The sequence below is a fragment of the Moschus berezovskii genome, chromosome 16, assembly GCF_049115385.1.
Source record: "Moschus berezovskii isolate FMDL1 chromosome 16, NW_MosBer_1.0, whole genome shotgun sequence".
Lineage (NCBI taxonomy): Eukaryota > Metazoa > Chordata > Mammalia > Artiodactyla > Moschidae > Moschus > Moschus berezovskii.
Window position 1 is genome coordinate 20,127,616 of NC_142475.1, and position 22,658 is coordinate 20,150,273.

At 42.3% G+C, this 22,658-nt stretch overlaps 1 protein-coding gene across 3 annotated transcripts in view; it reads right to left on the reverse strand.

Annotated features, from left to right (window-relative positions):
- AZIN1 (antizyme inhibitor 1) overlaps positions 1-17,164 on the reverse strand; it is a 31,384-nt gene extending 14,220 nt beyond the window's left edge. For 2 of the 3 annotated variants that reach the window (XM_055431874.2, XM_055431872.2), the window contains exons 1-2: positions 16,769-17,164; positions 11,446-11,583 (exon numbers count right to left, since the gene is read on the reverse strand). The gene's annotated coding sequence lies outside the window, so the exon portion shown is untranslated. Of the gene's footprint in view, positions 1-3,329; positions 3,468-11,445; positions 11,584-16,768 lie in introns of all 3 variants that reach the window. The other variant, XM_055431873.2, reaches the window with a different exon arrangement.
- Between the last annotated feature and the right edge of the window lie 5,494 nt (positions 17,165-22,658).

Consider the following 22,658-nt stretch of genomic DNA (forward strand, 5'->3'; position numbering starts at 1 on the left):
AGTCTGAGTAAACTTAGGGAGTTGGTGATGGACAGGGAGGCCTGGCGTGCTGCAGTCCATGGGGTCACAAAGAGTCGGACACAAATGAGTGACTGAACAGGGTTTACAGGAAGGCTAATTTTCCTCTGACATTATGATCCTCAATAGTCACAAAAACATCAGGTCCATTCATCCCAGTCTTATCTGCTGAATACCCACATTCTTCACAAATTTTTGTAGATTAAGTAAGGTTATGGTTATGTGAGTGAAAGTTGCTTAGTAGTGTCCAACTCTTTGTGACCCCAGGGACGGACTGACTATACAGTCCATGGGATTTTCAGGCCAGAATACTGGAGTGGGCCATTTCAGGCCATTCCCTTCTCCAGCGGATCTTCCCAACCCAGGGATCGAACCAGGGTTCTCCTACGGATTTTTTCAAACTATTTTCAAACTACATAATCTACAGATTCAGTCAAATCTCACTGAACTTGCTTAATCTAAAAGCAAACATTTTTATAGCAGTGTGCCAAAAACTTTGTACAATATTCTCTTAACCCTCAAAAACCACTATGACAGTATTATTCCATTTTACTGAGGCACAGAAAAATCAGGCTAGCTCAGGAGATGCTGATGACAAAATTACAGTCATACCTTGGAGAAACTTCAGATTTGGTTCCAGACCACTATAATAAAATGAGTATTTCATTAAAGTGAGTCACATAATTTCTTGGTTTCCCCATTCATATAGAAGTTCCATTTATACTATCCTGTAGTCTATCAAGTGTGCAAAAAAAAAAAAACCCAACCACAAACCCCACCAGAAGTACATACCTTAACTAAAAAATAATGCTCTTGGAAAAATGGCACCAACAGATTGCCAAAAACAAGGTTGCCACAAACCTTTAATCTATAAAAAATGCAACCTTTGTGAAGTGTAACAAATCCAACACAACTCTCAGGCTCTTTGATAGAGATAATGACATCCCCAAATCAATTAACCATTTCTCAGACATATGAATTCCCACATTTGTTAATAAACTCTACACTTTATTCACATATGGTACCAAAACATCCTATCATGCCTTCTTACAGTCTTCAAACATTTCTTAAGACTAGTTTCTACATAACAACCTTGTTCCTTCTATATCTCTTGCCTAAATTCTGTTAAACCCTAAACTTCTTTCATTTTTTAATCTTATCAATAGTTTACATGCAATAATGTACACCCTCATTCTGACTAATGTATGTACCAGTATAACCACCACTATCATAAATTTCTTCATGTCATTTTGTCCACCTCAGGCAAACATTTGCTATCACTACAGACTCTTGTAGAAGTGAAATAATTTTAAATATTAATAGTAAAGGTCAAACTAAAACAGCTGACAAATAAATGCACTATCAATATGAATAAAAATATGTGAAAGTACGCCTTGCTCTAAAGGAAAGACTTAAGAGTACATGTAGAGTGGCTGTATTCCCATCACTGAAATAGAACTCTCACTTCTGAAGTAACCACAGGGTTAGTTTACCAATCCCAATCTGACTCACAAAAGGACTGTGACAAAAAAATAAAATTTGCTACATTGGCAGGACTGACAAAAAATGATTTGGGGACTAACACACTTGAAACCACTAAAACAGGTGTCAACATAGTATTTTTTACATCCTTAATTATACTGAGCACTGCAATAACAGTTGATTAAAACCAATCTAATAACGTCTATCCTTAAAAGAAGGTACATGTGGAGCTCCATCTTGGTTTATCTTCTCAGTTGCTCCCTAGGAAGGTCTTGAGATTACTGGCCCATGGTAGGTGCTAAGAAACAGATGGACCAAGGACAACTGATTCTAATGGGAGTTTTGAAACTTAAGGTTTGTGGTGGCAACAGCAAGGAATGCCCTATAGTGTGTTGGAAAAAAAGGTCCATCTTTCACATCTTAAAAGGAGCCAAAACCTTGATATACACAAGTGACCCACATGTAAAAACAAGTCAGTTAAAAACTAAAAGCTGTGTCCAGAAAAAACTGTTTCCTCAAAAGAATCCACAAAACACAAAAACCTTCAGGAAAGCTAGTTTCTAACAAATTTTAAGCCAACAAACCCTGTGCTGAAATGAAACATTTACTTGGAAGCCCAGTATTTCCAACAACTGAAAAAGCTTAAGTAGGTGGATAAGCGTAGGCTGATCTTGCCTGAGTCTTTCCTACGCCCAATCTCACTGAAGCAGTCCTAAAAAGCAGTTCATAATCATACCCTCAGAAGTCTACGCTTGCAATTTTCTTCACATGTAAGCAAAAATAGTTTAAAGTTCACTGCTGCAAAAAGGCTTATGTTCTACATTTCTGCTTTTACAAGACACTGAAGGAAAGAAACATTTGACTGAAACATTTTCAAGAGGCATATAGTTATACTTGGTGATAACATTAAACCAAAAATCTGACACACAGCATGTTCTAGGGAGTTAGAATGAAAATAAGTGTGTATGTGTTGGGGTGAGCAGAGTTTATATTCTATGCCAGATCCACCAAGTTAATCCACGAAACAGGGAATTTCCAGGAACCTCTCTGTTAAGAATGCAGACTTAAGGACTTTCCTGGAGACCCAGCGGTTAGGACTCTGTGCTTCCACTGCAGGGTGCCTAGGTTTGATCCTGCAAGTCAGGTGCAAGGCCGAAAAAAAAAAAGCAGCAGACTCAAACCCAAGTGATACCAAACTGCCTTACCTTGATCCAACGCAACACACTGTGCCGTTTTTAACATGGTGTAAGAATCAGAAATAGGAATGATCTACTCGTTTCAGCACGTTATAGACCACTATAGACTATAGCCTAGTGTTGCTGGATGTTGATTTATTTTCACATTAAACTTAAAAATCTACTCCATGTAAATCTTAGGTTCTCCTTAAAATGCTTTATAACTTAAGAGCAAATAAATTTTTAATAGAAGCTCCTAAATTTATTATCACCAACAGACCCTAGAACGTGCTCTCTACTCACAAGAGCCTTAAGCTATTTTCACAAACAAACATTTTAATATATGGTGAAAGAAAGCTCAGCTTATTTTACACTAATACAATTGCTGTAATCACAATACTACACTTATAATAAGTAATTTCCTCTTGGACATCATAGTTGGGAAGAAAAAAGTGTTTAACAGTCCTTATTTACACCTTCATATTGATACTTTTTGATAATATATCTTTTAGGAAGAGCTGCCAAGGAAAGGAAAGGCTCCCAAGAACCACACTGCTCCCTGGAGCCTTCATGAGGTCGTGAGTCCTCATGTCATCGAGAGGGAAGCTCCAAGGGGAGTGGCTGCAGCAGCTGGGCACTTGCTTTGTTACACACCTGCTACAAAGGCTTGATTGTACTTCAGAAGAAACTGATACATCTCTCAAATAATCACAAGATAATTCTGGCAGCAACAGCCCACTTGACACCAAGCTGGATGAATATGAGTCTCGGATTTCTGAAGTGAAGACCTCCCTGGAAGTAGAACAGGGAGAGCTGAAAAGTTGAGAGTACTGTTTCAGAGACATCTAAGCAGGAAACCCAACCTTAACACAACACCAGTTTTCAAAAAGGAGTTTTACTCATTAAAAATGAGAATGTAAAATATTTTGAAATTTACACTACTTTTGGGCTCCAAAATCACTGCAGATGCTGATTGCAGCCATGAAATTAAAAGACGCTTGCTCCTTGGAAGGAAAGTTATAACCAACCTTGATAGTATATTAAAAAGCAGAGACATTACTTTGCCAACCAAGGTCCGTCTAGTCAAGGCAATGGTTTCTCCCATGGTCATGTATGGATGTGAGAGTTGGACTGTGAAGAAAGCTGATCGCCGAAGAATCGATGCTTTTGAACTGTGGTGTTGGAGAAGACTCTTGAGAGTACCTTATACTGCAAGGAGATCCAACCAGTCCATTCTAAAGGAGATCAATCCTGGGTGTTCATTGGAGGGACTGATGCTAAAGCTGAAACTGCAATACTTTGGCCACCTCATGCGACGAGTTGACTCACTGGAAAAGACTCTGATGCTGGGAAAGGTTGGGGGCGGGAGGAGAAGGGGACGACGGAGAATGAGATGGCTAGATGGCATCACCGACTCTGTGGACATGAGTTTGAGTGAACTCTGGGAGTTGGTGATGGACAGGGAGGCCTGGCGTGCTGTGATTCATGGGGTCGCGGAGAGTCGGACACAACTGAGCGACTGAACTGAACTGAACTGATTACCCTGGAGAAGCCTAAAGCTATTTCTACTTTTTTTATTTTTGCATAGGCATTTGATGACTTAGCACTCAGCTCACAGCTTTAAAACAAGACACAATGCAGGACTTCCCTGATGGTCCACTGGTTGAGACTCCACACTTTCACTGAAGGGAGGAGTGTAGGTTCCAACCCTAGCCAGGAAACTAAGATCTCTCTTGCAAAAAAAAAAAAACCGCTGTCAAAAATCACCTTTGCCTTCTACATCCCACACAAAAAATGTTACTTACCACACAGCATACCTTTAGAAATAACTGGTCACAAAAGCAGAAGGATGACATTGGCACTAAAAACATGAGGTCTGGGGCAGGCCTCCAGGAAGCCACATACCAGAACTGGTAAGAAGTGCCAATAAATCATAAGACCATATAAAAATTTTCCATGCTGGATCAAAAATAAGTGATAGATTAAAAAAAAAGTGATGGATAGTAACAGCCTATTTTGAGCACTGAGGATAATCAAGGGGTTGTTTTCATTGACAGTAAGAGGAGAGCCAATAATGACAATAAATACCCTTTAGTTTCTTTTTCAGATGATAAGGTTGAAAAAAACTTTAGAGTAAGAACACTAAGGTGACTGCTGAAGAATTACTTAAAAAATAAGACAAGAACAAGAATGAACGGGAAATATATAAAGGGGGAGGTGACACACAAATCCTAAAGGAAACTAGCCCAACAGGCTAAGTTTGAAATGCTCAGGCAAATGCTGCTCAATGTAAAATACTTCACATTAAATTCTATAATACATCTTAATGAGAAAGGAATTTCACAGCAATATACTATTGCAAGTGATTAGATAAGTGTCATGACTATTTGATGTGAAGACTAAATTATTTTCTAAAGCAAGTGTATACCTACCTGCATGGAAGTAAACTATGTAAATCCTTATGGTAATTAAAATGTAGTAACGCTGGAGATAACTATGCAATGTAAACAGCACCAAATACATAATCATATTAATTCCAAGCTTTCTAGTTTTCCTGGTGCAGCACAGGGAAATTCCCTTTAAACAAATGCACTGAACTACTGCTTTAAGTACCCAAGGGCAGATCTCACTGCGACGTCACCAAGAGGAAAAATTACTTTTATTATACAAAGCATGTGTACATTACAATTACTGCACTACACACCAGGTAAAGAGGACTGAATACCTTAGAAGCCCCTGCACATCATTACTGCATAGTTGTGGTTACATCCCCTCATCCCCTCTAGAATAAACATGTTCAGACTTTTCTAATCATCATTCCTCTGTTATTTAATCTGTTTATTCCCCTATATGCCCATAAAACACTGGCTTTATTGGTTCTGAACCATGAATGGAATCACTGTTATTCTCCTACTATAACTTCTTTTGCTCAACTTGAAGTTTCAATTCCTTCACACAGACAGACAGGACTGGAGTCCGTTAATTTTCACTGCTGGGCACTATTCTTTATAGATGTACAATAGGACCCATGGGCTATACTGTTTATAACCACCATATGTGAAGTAGCTCAGTCGTGTCCGACTCTTTGCGACTCCATGGACTGTAGCCTACCAGGCTCCTCTGTTCATGGGATTTTCTAGGCAAGAATACTGGAGTGGGTTGCCATTTTCTTCTCCAGGAGATCTTCCCGTCCCAGGGATTGAACCTGGGTCTCCCACATTGTAGGCAGACGCTTTACCGTCTGAGCCACCAGGGAAGCCCTAAACAACATATAATCTCTTGCTATTATTTATGTACCCAAGAGGAGCATTACTCAAATTATGGTCTACAGGACTTCTCTGGTGATCCAGTGGTTAAGACTCTGTGCTCCCAATGCAGGGTGCCCAAGTTCAATACTTGGTCAGGGAACTAGACACATGCTGCAACTGAAAGCTCCAGCCTGCCACAACTAAGACTTGGCACAACAAAATAAACATTTTTCTAAAAAATGTGATCTGCAAACTAGCTGGTCCACAAATTAACAGCCAAGAAGTGTGCTACCTGACATTCTGCAACAAGAGTCTATCTTACTGACTGGCAGTTTAGGGAGCAGCAGTCTAGGGCCACATACCTGGGAGTGAAACTGCTGGTCTGTTAGAAAAACTGTTTTTAAGCCTTTTGTTCATTTTCCTATTGTGTGTGTGTGTGGGGGGGGAGGTGGTCTTTTATTTTTTTCTTCACTTTTTCTTCCTGACCTGTAGAAGCTCTTCCAGAACTTAGGATAGCAAATCTCACTTTGAGTTTCAGTTTGCTATCAGTAGCCATGTTGAACATACTAAGACATCCCATCCTACTTTTGGTCATGTCAAATATCACATGGCAATCATACTGAACCCAGATGATGAGCTAAGACATACTAATTAAGCAGCTTTTTATAAACTGGGCACTGAAGGATCTTTGTAATAAAAAACAAGAGGGAATTTCCTGGCAGTTCAGTGTTTCCACTGCAGAGGCCATGGGTTAGATCCCTGGTTAGGGAACGAAGGTCTCTCAAGAAAAGTGTAGCCAAAAAATAACCCATAGTCATATATTTAATGTAAACCTAATAATAATTTCAGTCTGATGAGAACATGATGACAGCAGGGAGTTTGATTTTAAGAACATGCTGGGCAATGGAAGAATTCTTCAACACGAATATAAGACTGAAAAGCCTCTACAGTTGAGGAACAGCTTTTTACTAGACAAATCTGAGGAGAAAGATGAGAGTGTATAATTCCTATGATTCTTAGTAATAGACATTTTAAAATTAATACAACTAATACTACTCACATTCATGGTAAAATTATCCTACAGTGATGTTGTCCAATAGAATTTTCTGTAATGATTGTTCTGTCACCATCCAAAACAATAGCCATTAGTCATATATAGTTCCCAAGCACTCAAATGAATCGAGCATCTGAACAACTGAATTCAATTCACAAGTTTACAAAACTAGACAATAAAGGAAAAAAGTCAAAACTTCACACCAAGTAGATCCTAGAGAAATGAAATGCATGCTTACATAAGATAATAAAGGTGGAAAAAGTTTAGAGCAGAGCATTCCAGAAGAGTTTATTATCTTGGGTCCTGCTACAAGTCACTCAGATATAGGCATTGAAGACCTCGTGGTGGCTGGGTATGGTTTGGGCAGACTGAACATCATCAGCCTAATCCTTAGCAACTCAGCACGCTGTACAAGTATTTTCTATTCATGCCACAATGTTCTTCACGTTATTCACTGGATTAGAAAAAAAGGATGGCCAAATCGCTGTTTCAGTTAGCTTGTGACAAATTGCTTAATTAAGTGTGCATAGATGACCCTGGAATGGAGGTGAAGGACAAAAGGACCTGTGTTTTCTAGTAGGTGAGAGCATTTCACTTGCAACAGCTCCTTATGCTGGTCTGAACAACTGGTCAGCCTAAAAGCAGCCTACAATTTACCTAGATTTTATAGTTTATAAGACACAGCTTACATAATACCTTATTTACTCCTAATCAGAAGAATTAAGTATTTCAAAATGCTTTTTTTCAGGGCAAAGAAGCCTGCACTCAAAAACTCTGAAATTAAGACTAAGCATGCCAAGGGGATACACATACTTTAAAAACTAGTCCCTAAACTAGTGTGTTTCAATGATAGCTTTATTCATCACTGTGATTGTTGATGACTATCAACAATCATTAATAAAAATTCTGAATTGACCTACATCACAGAATCTTTAAATTACCCTAACTATTCTCCAGAAAGAGCCAAAACCTGCCCTTCCTACTGACAACAGTAAAACACAAAGGAATAGCTCCACACAGTAAATTCATAAACAGCATTTTAAGCCCCTAATTAAAATAATTTCAACTTAGGTAAGGCAGCTCCTTTTAAAGCATGTAGATATTAACAAACAGGAGAGAGAACATGAATATTTAAAATTTTAAGGCTCCATTTAGATAAATCAATTAATCGAATCCCTTTTCCATTCTTTATCAATAGGAACAAAACATTAAAAGGAATATACTAATAATTAATCTGACTTCATCATTAGATCCGCTAATAGAAGCAGCTGGTTAGGAGAATTTGGTTTTCTGAAATAGTCTTTAGAATTTTTGCACTGGGCTGATCTATTAATCATAATCAGAGCTCTAGTTAAAATAACTTGAAAAATCTAGCCCACTGAAAAACTACCACAGCATAGAGTCTATAAGAAATTTAAAAGGCACTCAAAAGTTTTTCTACAATTTGAGCCCTTCATTAATCAGAGATATTAGTTAAGCATTAAGGTATCTTTACAGTGCTCACACATAACACCACACAAACTTTACTATGTAAGCAATTTATAAAGTTTCTAGATACTTAATTACTATCTAAAAATTCAGATGACTACCTGATTTGAAACCTAACTCTAAAAGTCAATCCTAGAGCTTAGACCACCTGCAAAGAAATCCTATTGGAATACTGGGAGTATGCTGCTGCTTCTGCTGCTAAGTTGCTTCAATAATGTCCGACTCTGTGCAACCCCATAGATGGCGGTCCACCAGGCTCCCCTGTCCCTGGGATTCTCCAGGCAAGAATACTGGAGTGGGTTGCCATTTCCTCCTCCAATGCATGAAAGTGAAGTCGCTCAGTCGTGTCTGACTCTTCGAGACCCCATGGACTATAGACTACCAGGTTCCTCCGTCCATGGGATTTTCCAGGCAAGAGTACTGGAGTGGGTTGCCATTTCCTTCTCCAATTGGGAGTAAAATGCTTCCCAAATAGAGCTTATTTAACTACACATTTTTCAGTGCTATGTGCCAACTGTTTTCCATGAAGGTGTGTTAAGTCTTTTGAATGACTTAAAATTTTTCAAAAAGTATTGTTGCTCCACAGGAAACATCTCAGGATTTCAATGTCTAGTACCGTAAAACTGCTATTGATAGCTAAGGACATTTCTGGAATATAAAATTTCTCTTGCCATCTTTACTAATTCTAATCAAGAAATCTTTGGGGATAGATAGCTTTCTGACTTCAAAATTTCTCAGATTTTAGAATAGCAATTTAATCTATATACTTTTAATATATTATTTAACAGTCTCCATGAGGCTATGAGTCAACATGCTTATCAGAATACTTCTGCAGCAAAATTCAGGAATATGAGCACTAAATAGGATAAGTCAAAATAAAAATAGCTTCAAATTCAGCTCAGATTCAGGTCAATTTTTTGTTCCCAAATCAGGTTAGGTCATATCAAAGAAGCTATAATTTTTTTCTTAACCTTTTGATTTTAGAATTGTATGATTAAGAGATTGTGGCTGTAGCAAAGTACCATGAATTAAAAGTTTCACTTAACATAATACATACTGTACCTGGGCAGAATAAGCCAGTCACTCTGGCTGCCAGAACCTGCAGAATGAATACTGTTAGCATTTTCTATCTGTGTCTATAAACACAACACCTCCACACACAAAAAAGGAGGAAATTACAGACTTTCTGAATTCTACAGTATTACTCTACAGACTTTTCCTTAAGCTGACAGAATTATTTATCAATGTATGAGCTCACTGATACTGGTTTCTCAAGTCTAAGAGGAAATACCACTAGAAATATGACATATATTGCAAAGTTACGTTTTCATTAAGAGACTTGAAATAAAAGAAGTCATCCTCTAATATGGTCTCGCTTAAAACAAGAAGCTTGCTATGAAATTTCCACCTTAGAATCTACTTCTGTCTATGGAATCAAGTACACCCCACCCAGAAAAGTTTTAAATCTTCAAACCAACTTAGGAGAAAACATCAGATATGCTGGAAGTAGAATAAATGACTAATAAAATATAAGAATTAACTGGCTTGGCACTGAATTAGTGACAACTATATTTCTTTTTAATATGCATACAAGCCACTTGGTTAAAATGCATTGTTCTGATTCAGGTCTGGGTGGAATCCAGAGTCTGCAGTTCTATTCTAGGTTATGCTAATGTTCCAAAGACGACACTGCATTAACAAAGCATGATTAAAATACTCAAAAAAAGAGAAATCAACCTATTTAGGGTTAAAGGAACTGTTCCAGTTTAATTTTCTCAGCTGTGATTTAAAAAATAAGCAATCTGCTCAAATTCACACAGCTAAGAGAAGACCAGTATGGGAAACCCCTCAATCTGGATTTTAAGTCAGTAGAACTTTTCAGAAATCATTTTTCTCTCTCTTTAAGACTTAAAAAGAAAATCTAAGATTGTAATTTGAGGTTAACAGTAAATGTGCTGAAAAGGTTTCCTTTAACAGACTATCCAATTAGATCTCTTTCTTAAAAATTTTCTTGTGTTACTCCCTCCAGGTTCTCTAGCCCACTTAAAAAACACCCAAATATCAACACTTAAACCCAAATTTCAACAGCTAAAAAAATCTACAAATAATAAATCAATTTTAATTAATGACCCACACAAATTTAGCAGCACACATTCAAACACTTCACTATGAAACTGCATTCCGCATAGAAGTTTAATTCAAAGTTAAATCCATACACAGAAAATCAAGTAAGCAAAGTCAAAAACTATCCTTAAAAATCTCTTGGGAAGGCAGTATGTTGGGAGCTAAGCATGCATCATCATCTCTCAGTAAGACCTTTGAAAACCAGTTTTTCCACCAGATGAGTATTATACAGTCATTTTGTGAAAAAGAATATAAACTCTAGAAATCACATTGTATCTGGCAAGATGCTCACAACCAGAAAACAAGAATTAAGATTCACCTCTTAAATGCAATGCTTTAGGATAGTGCTCTGGTCAGTGGAATGGAGAGTAGAATCTTTTACTATATTTAAAAATAAACTTTCTTTTCTGACTTAAGCCCAAGTACTTGAAGCTAATAAATTAAATGGTTGAATGGTGTGGTAAGTTACCACCCACATTTAATTAAAAAAATAAAAAACCATCTCTCCAACTTATGTTAAAATCTGGACTAATGAGATTTAATTGAAATTTAGCCTGCAGTATATACTTAAATATAGTAATAATGTGCACAACTGAATCAACTATATGGGTAAGTAGGGAAGTTCCTTGGTAGCCTAGTGGGTATGATTCCAGGCTTTCTCACTGGCATGGCCTGGGGAACCCCTGGTCAGGGGAACTGAAATGCCACAAGCTGCAAAGTATGGCCCAAAAATAGTTGGGGAGGGAGTAAGTGGTAAAAACAATTTAGAGTTTTGAAAAGACTGAACAAGAACTCTCCTTTACTTCTACTTTACAAGACCCTCCCTCACCCTCTGCACAGATGTGAAAATACTTACATGGACAAGTTAGGAGATGGAACCCCCCTATCATCAGCTAGGTTCCCAAGGTGGCTCCGCGTTGAAGTCGAACTGTTCTCTATACAGCACTTCTCCTAGGCCTTCTGGGTAGTTGTATACTTGGTCAGAAAGTTCGCCCTAAAGAAAATAAAAAATATAAGTCATATGCTAAAAAATGCTAGGTTGTGCTTCAAGAAGGTTAAGTTGATGTAAAGATTAAGTTCAGAAAGAAGTTTCAGATTGAAGTGTTTCATTAAAGCACATGACACAAAATGATGTTTTCAAAGGGTTTATCATAGTATCAAATACTGTTTTTATACAGTGAGCATTTCCAAGCTGCAAGAATAAAAACTGCCAGAATTTGAGGTCATGGTCACCTTACCAAGTTGCTCTATCTACCTCACTCAGTTTCCAGGCTTCACCCAATTTCATTTTTGCTTTTACTTACTCCAAAACCCAAATTTCTAAGTGGCATAAAAATTTTAAATGTGAAAGTGCTCTCACTAACCTAACATGTATGCAAGATTTTATATGTGTATCTAATAATCTGAAACTAACCAGAACCTTTCCTGTACTCTCCAAATTTCAAGTTTTTCTTTGCTTAAGTATAAAATCCTACTACATATTAAAAAGAAAAACATTTTTTATGACTTAGCTAATATACTATGTATACCAGTGAAATAACTTCTGAGACCTGCCTTACATATCTGACAAGTAACAGAGGTTTACCTCTTTCTCATTCCTAACCAATCTATACCTAAGTCACTCTTCTATCACTAGGAACAACATATGAATGTAAACATGCTTGGCACTCTACAAAATGGTAAGTTTTAGAAATGGCTTGTACCTATTAGGATCTGACTAAACAGACTTATCACCTCTAACCTAAACAACTAAACCTACACTTCTATTTGTACTTCAGTGACTGCTACTTTAAAGTAATATAACCTGACAGTATCTCTAGAAAATAGGGGGTAGGAATGAAACCAGAACAATGATGAAACGTAGGAATCGTAAGAATCCGAGATTTCAGAAGCACTCTGACACATCTTCAGCATATCTTATATCTCAACCAGGACAGAGGCACCCTTGGGGGAAGTAAAATGTTCTTCCAATCTACTAGAGGTATCCTGATTACATACTCAGTGACACTTACGGATAATGAGAAAAAGAATCCATATCAACATGAGACAGTGACTATTAACATCACATTAGATTCCAACTAAATACTCCAAAACAAAGGTTCCAATTCTCCCCAAACCAACATACTTTAAGTAAATTAAAAGCCATCCCCACTGGAGACAGAGAAAGAGCCTATCCTCAGCCATTCTTCAGAACAGGGTAATTATCCTCGCTGAGCTATCCCCTCCCCCCATACATCAGGAGCTATTTTGTTGCTCAGTGCAACTGAAGAGCAGTGCTGTGAAATGTTAAGGGCACTAAACTTCAGAAATTCACGAATGTTCTTCAGTAGTATCTCTAAAACATTTCCACCTAACAGAAAAGATACTAGTAGGAAATGAAGGCCCTGAATTTCAAAAGGCACATTTTAATATAAATAAAGGGGGCACAGGGTCATTTACTTACAGGATAAACAGAATGTTCATTTGTACAGTCAAGATTAACCAACCATAAGAGGCATCACCGACTCTGTGGACATGAGTTTGACTGAACTCCGGGAGTTGGAGATGGACAGGGAGGCCTGGCGTGCTGTGATTCATGGGGTCGCGGAGAGTCGGACACGACTGAGTGACTGAACTGGAGAGGAGGTTAAATAATAATATGAACGGGGGGGGCCAAGAAGACCCAGGGAACACTAAATTTTTCTCATTTAGAGTGAGGTTATATCAGCTAGATTATGTATAACACTGCAATCAAATCTCTTAGTTGATTGAAGAGAGTGTCCCTTGCTACACTATCTTGGCAAATAGCACAGAGAGAACTAGAGTTAACTGAGTCAGCAGCTGACCAATAAAAAGCACCAAAAACCTCCCATCACTTTGACAGAACTACCCAGAAACTTAGTATCCCCAAAGTTATCAGTATGGCTCACGTTACACTGCCTTTATCAATGACTTTGGTATTCTTTCCAAAACTCCAAAACCCCAGTCTAATCACGAGAAAAACTATCAAACAAATCCAAATGGGGGACATTTTATTGGATATTTGGCTGGTACTTCTCTAGACTGTCAAAAGACATGGCAACTAAATGCAATGTGGCACCTCAGATTGGCCCCTAGACAGAAAGGACATTAAAAACTGGTGAAATCCAAAGAAAATCTGGAGTTCAGGTGGTAGGCATCCGGTCCCATCACTTCATGGCACACAGATTGGGAAACAGTGCAAACAGTGGCAGACTTTATTTTTCTGGGCTCCAAAATCACTGCAGATGGTAATTGCGGCCATGAAATTAAAAGACGCTTACTCCTTGGAAAGAAAGTTATGACCAACCTAGACAGCATATTAAAAAGCAGAGACATTACTTTGCCAACAAAGGTCCATCTAGTCAAGGCCATGGTTTTTCCAGTGGTCATGTATGGATGTGACAGTTGTACTATAAAGAAAGCTGAGCACCAAAGAATTGATGCTTTTGAACTGTGGTGTTGGAGAAGACTCTTGGGAGTCCCTTGGCCTGCAAGGAGATCCAACCAGTCCATCCTAAAGGAAATCAGTCCTGAGTGTTCACTGGAAGGACTGATGCTGAAGCTGAAACTCCCAATACTTTGGCCACATGATTCGAAGAGCTGACTCATCTGAAAAGACCCTGATGCTGGGAAAGATTGAAGGCAGGAGGAGAAGGGGACAACAGAGGATGAGATGGTTGGATGGCATCACCGACTGAATGGACATGAGTTTGGGTAAACTCCGGGATCTGGTGATGGACAGGGAGGCCTGGGATGCTGCAGTCCATGGGGTCGCAAAGTGTCGGACAGGTCTGGCTGACTGAACCAAACTGAATGTATCAAAGTCAGTTTCTTAATTTTGACAAATGTACAACCTCTTATAGGGTAAACTAGGTGAGAAGTATGAAGTAATAACTCTGTATTATCTTTGTAACTTTTCTGCAAATCTGTAATTATTCCAAAATAAAGTTGTTTAAAGAAAAAAAGATCAAGCAAGGTATACATTTAATGGACTACTATTCAGCAGTTAAAAGGAACAATTTACTGGTGAATGCACTATGGATGAGTATCAAAAACATTCTGAGTTAAAGAAAGCTTTCACACAACATATAGTTTCATTTATATGGAAGTTCTAGAATAGACTTCCATAATAACTAGTCTATGGTTAATAAAAACAACAGTGACTGCCTTTGTGGGTAGTGAAGGATGGAGCTTGAAGGGGCAAAAGAGAAGTTTCTGGGTTTGATGGCTCTCTTCTCATCTTTGATACAGGTTTGTACTACACAGCTGTATTTTTGTCAAAACTCGTCAAATGATATATTCAATGGTATATTCAAAATGGTGTGCATTTTGCTGTTACGTAAAATTTACCCAATTTTTAAGAAATACTTAAAAGTGTTAGACTCATGTGCATACTGAAGTTGGAGGGGTAAAGTGTTCTAGTGTCTCCAACTTACTTTGAAATACACAGAATAAAGATTGATGAATGAATAGAGCAATTACAAGTAAAGCAAAATGTTAATCGTTTACTGAATCCAGGTGAGGGTACAATTCTTTCATTCCCTCTATATGTTTGAAAATGTTTAAGTTAAACCTGAGTGATAAGAGGGACGACACTGATTACTTCATTACGGTACCTTCCATTATCACCTATTACCATCAGGAGCCTATATCTTTCCCACTAACTCTTCAGGGCTTATTTGCCTTCATAACCAGCATCTGCTCTCTCCTATATTTGTAAAAGAAATCAAAGGGTTGGTAGGGCTCTGCCCTATAGTCATTCGCCGTATTTCTGCCAGGCTCATCTATAACAACCTTTTCTCATCACATATCGACTCTCTCCCATGGGCTTTCAGGTTCCCATCCAAGCAGGAGGCTGAAGGGTGGAAACACGATAGGACACAAAGTATCTTAATGTGTCCACGATGCAACCACAAAATCCCGTTAAATCTGCTGAAATATCATGGGGCCGTTAACAGCGCGCCCGACCTTTTCAGGTTGCCGAACCAGTAGCTTAGCCTAAGAAACACACGTTTGGGATATACACTGGGTAAGGCTGTTAAAACACCACCGTTGGTGGAAATTGTTAGCCGCTCAGTCGTGTCCGACTCTTTGCGACCCCAAGGACTGTAGCCCGCCAGGCTCCTCTGTCCATAATTATTCTCCAGGCAAGAATACTGGAGTGGATTGCCATTTCCTTCTCCAGAGGATCTTCCCGACCCAGGGATCGAACCTGGGTTCCCTGCATTGCAAGGCACATTCTTTACCCGTCTGAGCCTCCAGGGAAGCACTGAAATACCACCGTTAACTGCCAAAATAGTATCTGATAAGCCACCCAAGCCTACCGCTCTCCCTCTCTCGGCCCAGGAATCGTGGCGCGGACGGGAAAATGAAGCCATGGTGACTAATCCTTGGGCTCCAGGAGGCGGCCCGGGGTGAGTGAAGGCGACTCAGCCCAATCGCCAGCGCCGCAGGGGGCGGGGCGCAGCCCCGAGGCTTCCAGAAGGGGCCAAAGGCCTCTCGCTCGCTACCTGACACCGGGGCTTCCCCGCCGCCGGGCCCCTTGGCGGCGTCAACTTTCCTCCGGCAGAGAGGGGAGGGCCCGCTCTCCGCACCCTCAGGCACCCGTCCTCCCCCGGCAGCTGTCACAGGAGGCCGGCGCCGGGCCCGCCCCGCTCCATTCATAACCTAAGGCCGCGGCGGTGGCAGCCGGCCGCGCCGCCCGCCTGGGAGCCCGAGACGAAGGCGCGGCGCCGCTCAGGGCCGGGCGGCGGCACCGGGGCCCCTCGGGGCTGCAGCCCGGCCCCCTCCCCGGAAACAGCAGTGCACCACGGGAGCGGGGTGGGGGCCGCCGGCCGCCGGGAGGCGACGCCGAGCCCCGCGGCGGCGAGACCCCACGAGCGCGCCCCCCAGGCCGCACACGCGCACACGCCCCCTCGCCCCCACCGCGGCCGCTCGGGGCTCCGCTCGGCGGCCCCCGAGGCGCGCCCGTCGCCCCAGCGCGCCGCGCCGCCGCCGCCGCCACACACGCCGCCGGCCGCCATGTTCGCGGTGGCCGACCGCGGGGACGCTGCGGGGGTACGCCGGCCGGCCGGCGGGGCCCGGCCCGAGACGGCCGACAGCTCCCCGAGGCCGACCCAGCCCCCGGCGGCCCGCGCCCCGGCCCCGGCCCCGCCCGCGCCCCTCGGGTCGCTACTCACGTGAGATAACGGCCCAAAGAGTCGGGTAAAGCGTCTTCTCTTTTTCGGCGGAATTTTTAAAGAGGGATGTGGTTACCTTGAGCAGAAATACCCAAGGCGGCCTGGGCCATAGGCTGCGGGGACGACGTGGGGGGAAACGCGCGGCACCGACACCAGCTGTGCAGCAGCGGCGGCGGCGGCCGAGGGAGAGAAATGGAACAACGGCGCGGGCAGAGGAAGAAGAAAGGCGAGAGGGCTGGGTGCGGAGAGGATTCGGCCTCGTCACACCGCAGAGCCGGAGAGCGAGAAAGGATGAGAAGAGGCAGAGAAGGCGGAGTGGGGGGAAAAAAAAGAGAAAAAAGGAGACACACGGCAACCCAACGAAGAGCCAGCGAGTGTGGGAAGGCGGCGCCGGCAACGCCAGGCTTTATACCGGGGGGCGGGGCTTGGTGACGTCACAGCCGGCCGGGCCGCCGCGCGAGCCGGACGGCGCGGGGCCGCGGCGCGGAGAGGAGGGAAGCGGGCGGAAGCGGCAGGGGGCCGGCGCGGGGCGAGCCGAAGGGGCGGGGCGGGGCGAGCCCGCGGCGCAGGTGCCTGGCCCCCCGGCCCCCGCCCCCGGCCGCTTCCCGCCCTCCGCCGCTTCCCCGGCCGGTGGCGGGCCCGCTGCGCGGACGTGGGCGGGCGGGGAAGAAGGGAGGTGACCCGGGCCGAGCGCCGCGTCGCCCGCGCCCCCGACGCCCGGGCGCCTGCGCTCACGCCCGAGGCGCTTTGGGTGCTGGGCCCAGCGGCCGCGGCGCCGAGCGCGGGCCGGGCCCGGAGCTGGCGCGACGCCCGCACTGCCTGGAACCTGCTCTGCCTGGAAGCGGGTGAAAGAGGGGGCCCACCCCCGGAGCCTCCCGCCCCCCCACCTCTCGAGAGCTCTCCGCTTTGTGCGGCCTCTGCAGGCTACGCCCGGGGACTGCCCTCCTGGGGTGACGCTCCAGCCCCCGCGGGATGCCGCGCTCCTTTTTTTTTTGGAAGCGAGTGCCTAAGGGCCCGAACGGCTCGGCCCAGTGTTCGGGTGGTTGCAGGGGCTCGTGACCGCGTGGGCACGTCGCCAGTGTTCGCACGTTGCAGTGTGGTGCAGTAGGGATTTTTTTTTTTTAAGGAGTGTGGCTTTTATGTCTTTCTTTTTAGAAGGGTTGAGGCCGGCCGACCCTGTCCTTATTCATGAAGGACCTGTATTGGAGAGGGCATTACCGACGTTACAAGGGCACAGTACTCCAATTCCCTACGTCTCGTTGCGCGGTCATTTTAATTTTACTACTCCAGAGCAAACTTATTTTTACTGGGGAACCTAGGACGACCTACTTGGCTTTTAGTGTATTCTCATGTTTTTAAAATGTCTTCGCGCCCCCCATCAGAAACCCTGAGTCCTCCCGTGCTAATGCCTTGCAACTCAGGCGCAACGGCACAAATGAAATATATATTGACACACACTCCAAAATCTTGGCGATAAAGACTGAGACTTTTTTCCACTGGCATTTCCCGACCGTCTGTTTACTTTGTAGCACTGTGGTTGCTACAAATCAGATATGAAAGGAAGAGAGAGCTTTCTGGGTAGGAAGGTAGCATTGCTGAATATAGGCTCTGAGGTGAAAGTACTAGGTAAAAACTAGGGGCTGTGGACTCTCTTCCTGATTCCATATTTCCATATTTCACTGTGCTGTCTCTTGGTTTTCCCTTTCATTCCTTAAAAATTCTTTTCGTTTCAGAACATTTACAAGCACAGCACTTTACTAGACCCCCTGCTGGAGGGAGGAAGGCTAGAAATAAATACACTTGAAATGTTGATAACAGTCTAGCAGGGGAAATAAAACTACATCAAATTACTAAGTAATTGTTGTAAAGAGATAAAATGCTGTGTGGACTCTAGTGAAAGGGGGAAATAACGGCAGCTGAGTGAGAGAAAGGCTACTGGGGAAAGGTGGAGATAGATTTGGGGAGCAGACACTCCAGACATGGGCAATAAGTGACTTTGAGAGCAGATATTCCAGGCAAGGGAACTACTTAAGAGAAGGCACAGAAATGGGCCAGTTCAAAGAACTGTGAACTAGGTTTCTGGCTTCAACATAGGTCCGGTTGCAAATGAAATTGAAAGGGAGGGTGAGGTGAAACGTAGGGATCATAGCTTGGACTTTATTTCGGAACCATTTAACTGGGGACATGATATACTCAAAGATATCCTTTAAAGATTTCTCTATCATCAATGGGATTGAAAATAGAAAGTTTGGAAGAGAGGAAACCATGAAGGCGACTGTTATATAGTTAAGAGAAGCAGGAAATGTGGAATAGAGGAGAGGAAGGCATAGATGAAGACACAGAAAGAGTAGGGATAATTTTGAATGTTAAGGGAGAGGAAGTGAAGTGAAGTCGCCCAGGCGTGTCTGACTCTTTGCAACCCCATGGGCTGTAGCCTATCAGATTTCTCCATCCATGGGATTCTGCAGGAAAGAATACTGAAGTGGGTTGCCATTTCCTTCTCCAGGGGATCTTCCCGACCCAGGGATCGAACCTGGGTCTCCAGCACTGCAAGCAGACTCTTTACCATCTGAGCTATCAGGGAATCTAAGGGAGAGGAGAAGTTATCAAATGATTTGGGGATATGAAACTAATCAACAGGGAAAATTCTGGAATTACAAATGGAGAGAGAAATAGAATGTCCCAGTTTGGGAGGAAGACTATGAGCCTTCCTTGAGCATAGTCCAAGCTGTCGATAGGATATTCATGTAAAAATGGTCCAAATGCTCCTGAAAACACGGAGACCTGGAGCTCTTTTGGCTGTAAATTTGGGACCCTCTCCTATAGACATGGTAATTAAGGAAATGTTAGGGTCTAAAGGAAAAGGGATCTAAGCACAGGACTTAGAGAAATGCCAGAGAGGAGAGAAAGAGGACCAGCCCAAGGAATGAGAGAAGAATCACAATAGTGCGAGGTCAAGCCATTCCTGGAGGGTGTTCCAAGATGGAATGCATGATCGGAATGTCATATTCCTGAAAGGGATTCTTCTGATTTGGGAAAATGGCATGTCATCAGTAAACTCCAAACTCGTGTTAAGAAGTTTGGATTCTTAGCCAAAAATGTTTCAATCATAAGAGTGAATTGAATTTTAGAAAAGGGGAGAGTATAAGGGTGAGAAGAAAAGAGACTATATATTTGTGGCAGGGAGAACACTTGGAAAGCTATTATAAGGATACACTAGGAGAATGATAAGGGCCTGAAGAGAAGTTTGCGTGACCTTTAACTGAATAATTTCAGTGGAGTGACAGGCACAGACACATGGCATAAGTTCGAGTCAAGAGAAGCTGGGATGAAGTCAGCGAATATCCACTCTTTCAACTGGACTAGACCCTACTCCATCATTGTTAATACAGTGAAGCAACTCAACAATTTATTATTCAAACTATGTACTCTCACATTTAGTATTTGTGTATTCAAATCTAAATCATACTAGCTTTTATTGCATACAACAGAGCCTTAAAAACTGTACTGCAATGAACTAGACAGCATAGTAGGTAACTTTAACAGAAAGATAGCTGCCTAATGAGAATAGCATGTTTAATTGTGTTTCGGGTTTGAGGTTTGGGGTTTTTTGCCAAGTCAGGTTACTCATGCACAAATCACAGGTAGTGCCAGAGAAAGTATTATTAAATAGAGAGCCTTAAGATAAAATAATACCATTCACAGTTAGATCATCCTGGTTTATGGATTCAAACTTGTTTGCTTTTGTGCCAATAGATGTAAAAGACTGAATGAATTAGATCGTTGATAAAGACAAGTCACTCAAAAAACAATGGATAACACTAATATTACCAGCCTATAATAGAAATATCTTGTAGTCACATATGTAAATGTGACAAACAGTCCAATGGTGATTGAGCATGAAAATCACAATTTAATGGGAATGTTTGAAAAGAGCTTAATAAGAATTTTTATTGTGATACCATGCAGGGCCCTGTGGAGCACCTGGGCACAGAGCCTTTCTGTGTCCCCGATTTCTTTGACTATGGAAAACAGCCTTCATTTAGCCTCCATGACCTTGCCTTAGTGTGCAGTGGGCAGATTCAAGCTGTTGTTAATTATGGAAGGGAGGGGATGCAAGACCAGGGCGGAATAGTCAAGAGTAGCCTTGGGGCAAGGTCCTGTTTTCCCATCAATGGATATAAGTGAGTGAGTGAAAGTTGCTGTCGTGTCCAACTCTTCGAAACCCCCTGAACTATAGAGTCCATGGTATTCTCCAGGCCAGAATACTGGAGTGGGTAGATCCCCTCCTCCAGGGGATCTCCCAGGGATCAAGCCAGGTCTCTCACATCGCAGGTGGATTCTTTACCAGCTGAGCCACAAGGGAAACCCATCAATGGATATACACAGCAATATCTTGGAGCTATTTTGTAGATACTGAAACCCCTTCCAGGAGGGAGAAGTTACCGATCAATGATGATATGCTGCCCCAAAGCATGTAAACCCTAGACCTGTTGGACTTGAAGGTGGATGATGCTGACTCCTAGTTAGCTCAATACCAACCCATCAGAAGAATGTCCACAAGCTGATCATGCCCTCTTTGAATAATTACTATAAAACTTGTCACTATTTTTCCCAAGTCGGGACACCTAGTTTGGAGGGCATGAGCCTGCTGTGTCCCTCTTTGCCTGGCAAAGCAATTACGCTAACTTTTCTGCTTCACCCAAAACTCTGTCTCTGAGATTTGATTTAGCACCAGTGTTCAGAGAAGCTGAGCTTTTGTCACCAACTGCTAAGATACATTCTTAGAGTACACTTTATTTTATAGAAAACCAAAATATATAGGTTTTGAATAGTTAAAACATTCACACTTTTCCAATTGTCCACCACATCTTTTTGTACACTGATAATCTTCCATAAAAGCAACTTGCTTATCAAGAATCTGGTACTATGTCTTTTATAGACTAGTAAAAATGCAAAATCACTGCAGATGGTGGCTACTGAAATTAAAAGACACTTGCTCCTTGGAAGAAAACCTATGACCAACCTAGACAGCATATTAAAAAGCAGAGACATTACTTTGCCAACAAAGGTCCATCTAGTCAAGGCTATGGTTTTTCCAGTGGTCATGTATGGATGTGAGAGTTGGACTATGAAGAAAGCTGAGCACCAAAGAACTGATGCTTTTGAACTGTGGTGTTGGAGAAGACTCTTGAGAGTCCCTTGGACTGCAAGGAGCTCCAACCAGTCCATCCTAAAGGAGATCAGTCCTGAGTGTTCATTGGAAAGACTGATGCTGAAACTGAAACTCCAATACTTTGGCTACCTGATGCAAAGAACTGACTCATTGGAAAAGACCCTGATGCTGGGAAAGATTGCAGGTGGGAGGAGAAGGGGACGACAGAGGATGAGATGGTTGGATGGCATCACCAACTCGATGGACATGAGTTTGAGCAAGCTCCGGGAGTTGGTGATGGACAGGGAAGCCTGGTGTGCTGCAGTCCGTGGGGTCTCAAAGAGTTGGACACGACTGAGAGACTGAACTGACTGAACTGAAGTGAAAAATGAGTAATCCCTTACTTACTTTGTAAATTACTTTGGGAAGACAGTTCAGATTATATACTATTCTCTCTTCAAATAGAATTGATACACGCTATCCTTTATTTGCTAAGCATCTGTTGTTATAATCTCTTAAGAGTTGTAATTCCTTTACCCAGGTTGATTTTCACCTCAAATGAGAAATCAATTTGGAAGGAGACTTTATTATCATGTTTTTGTTTTCTCACAGAATTTAGGGATCAGGTCAGTAGGGTTTTGTGGCATCCCAAAACAGGCATCCTGCATTCCAGCACTGGTATCTTTGATATCACCCATGTCTTTGTCCTTTGAGTTTCTCCAGTGGCTCAGATGT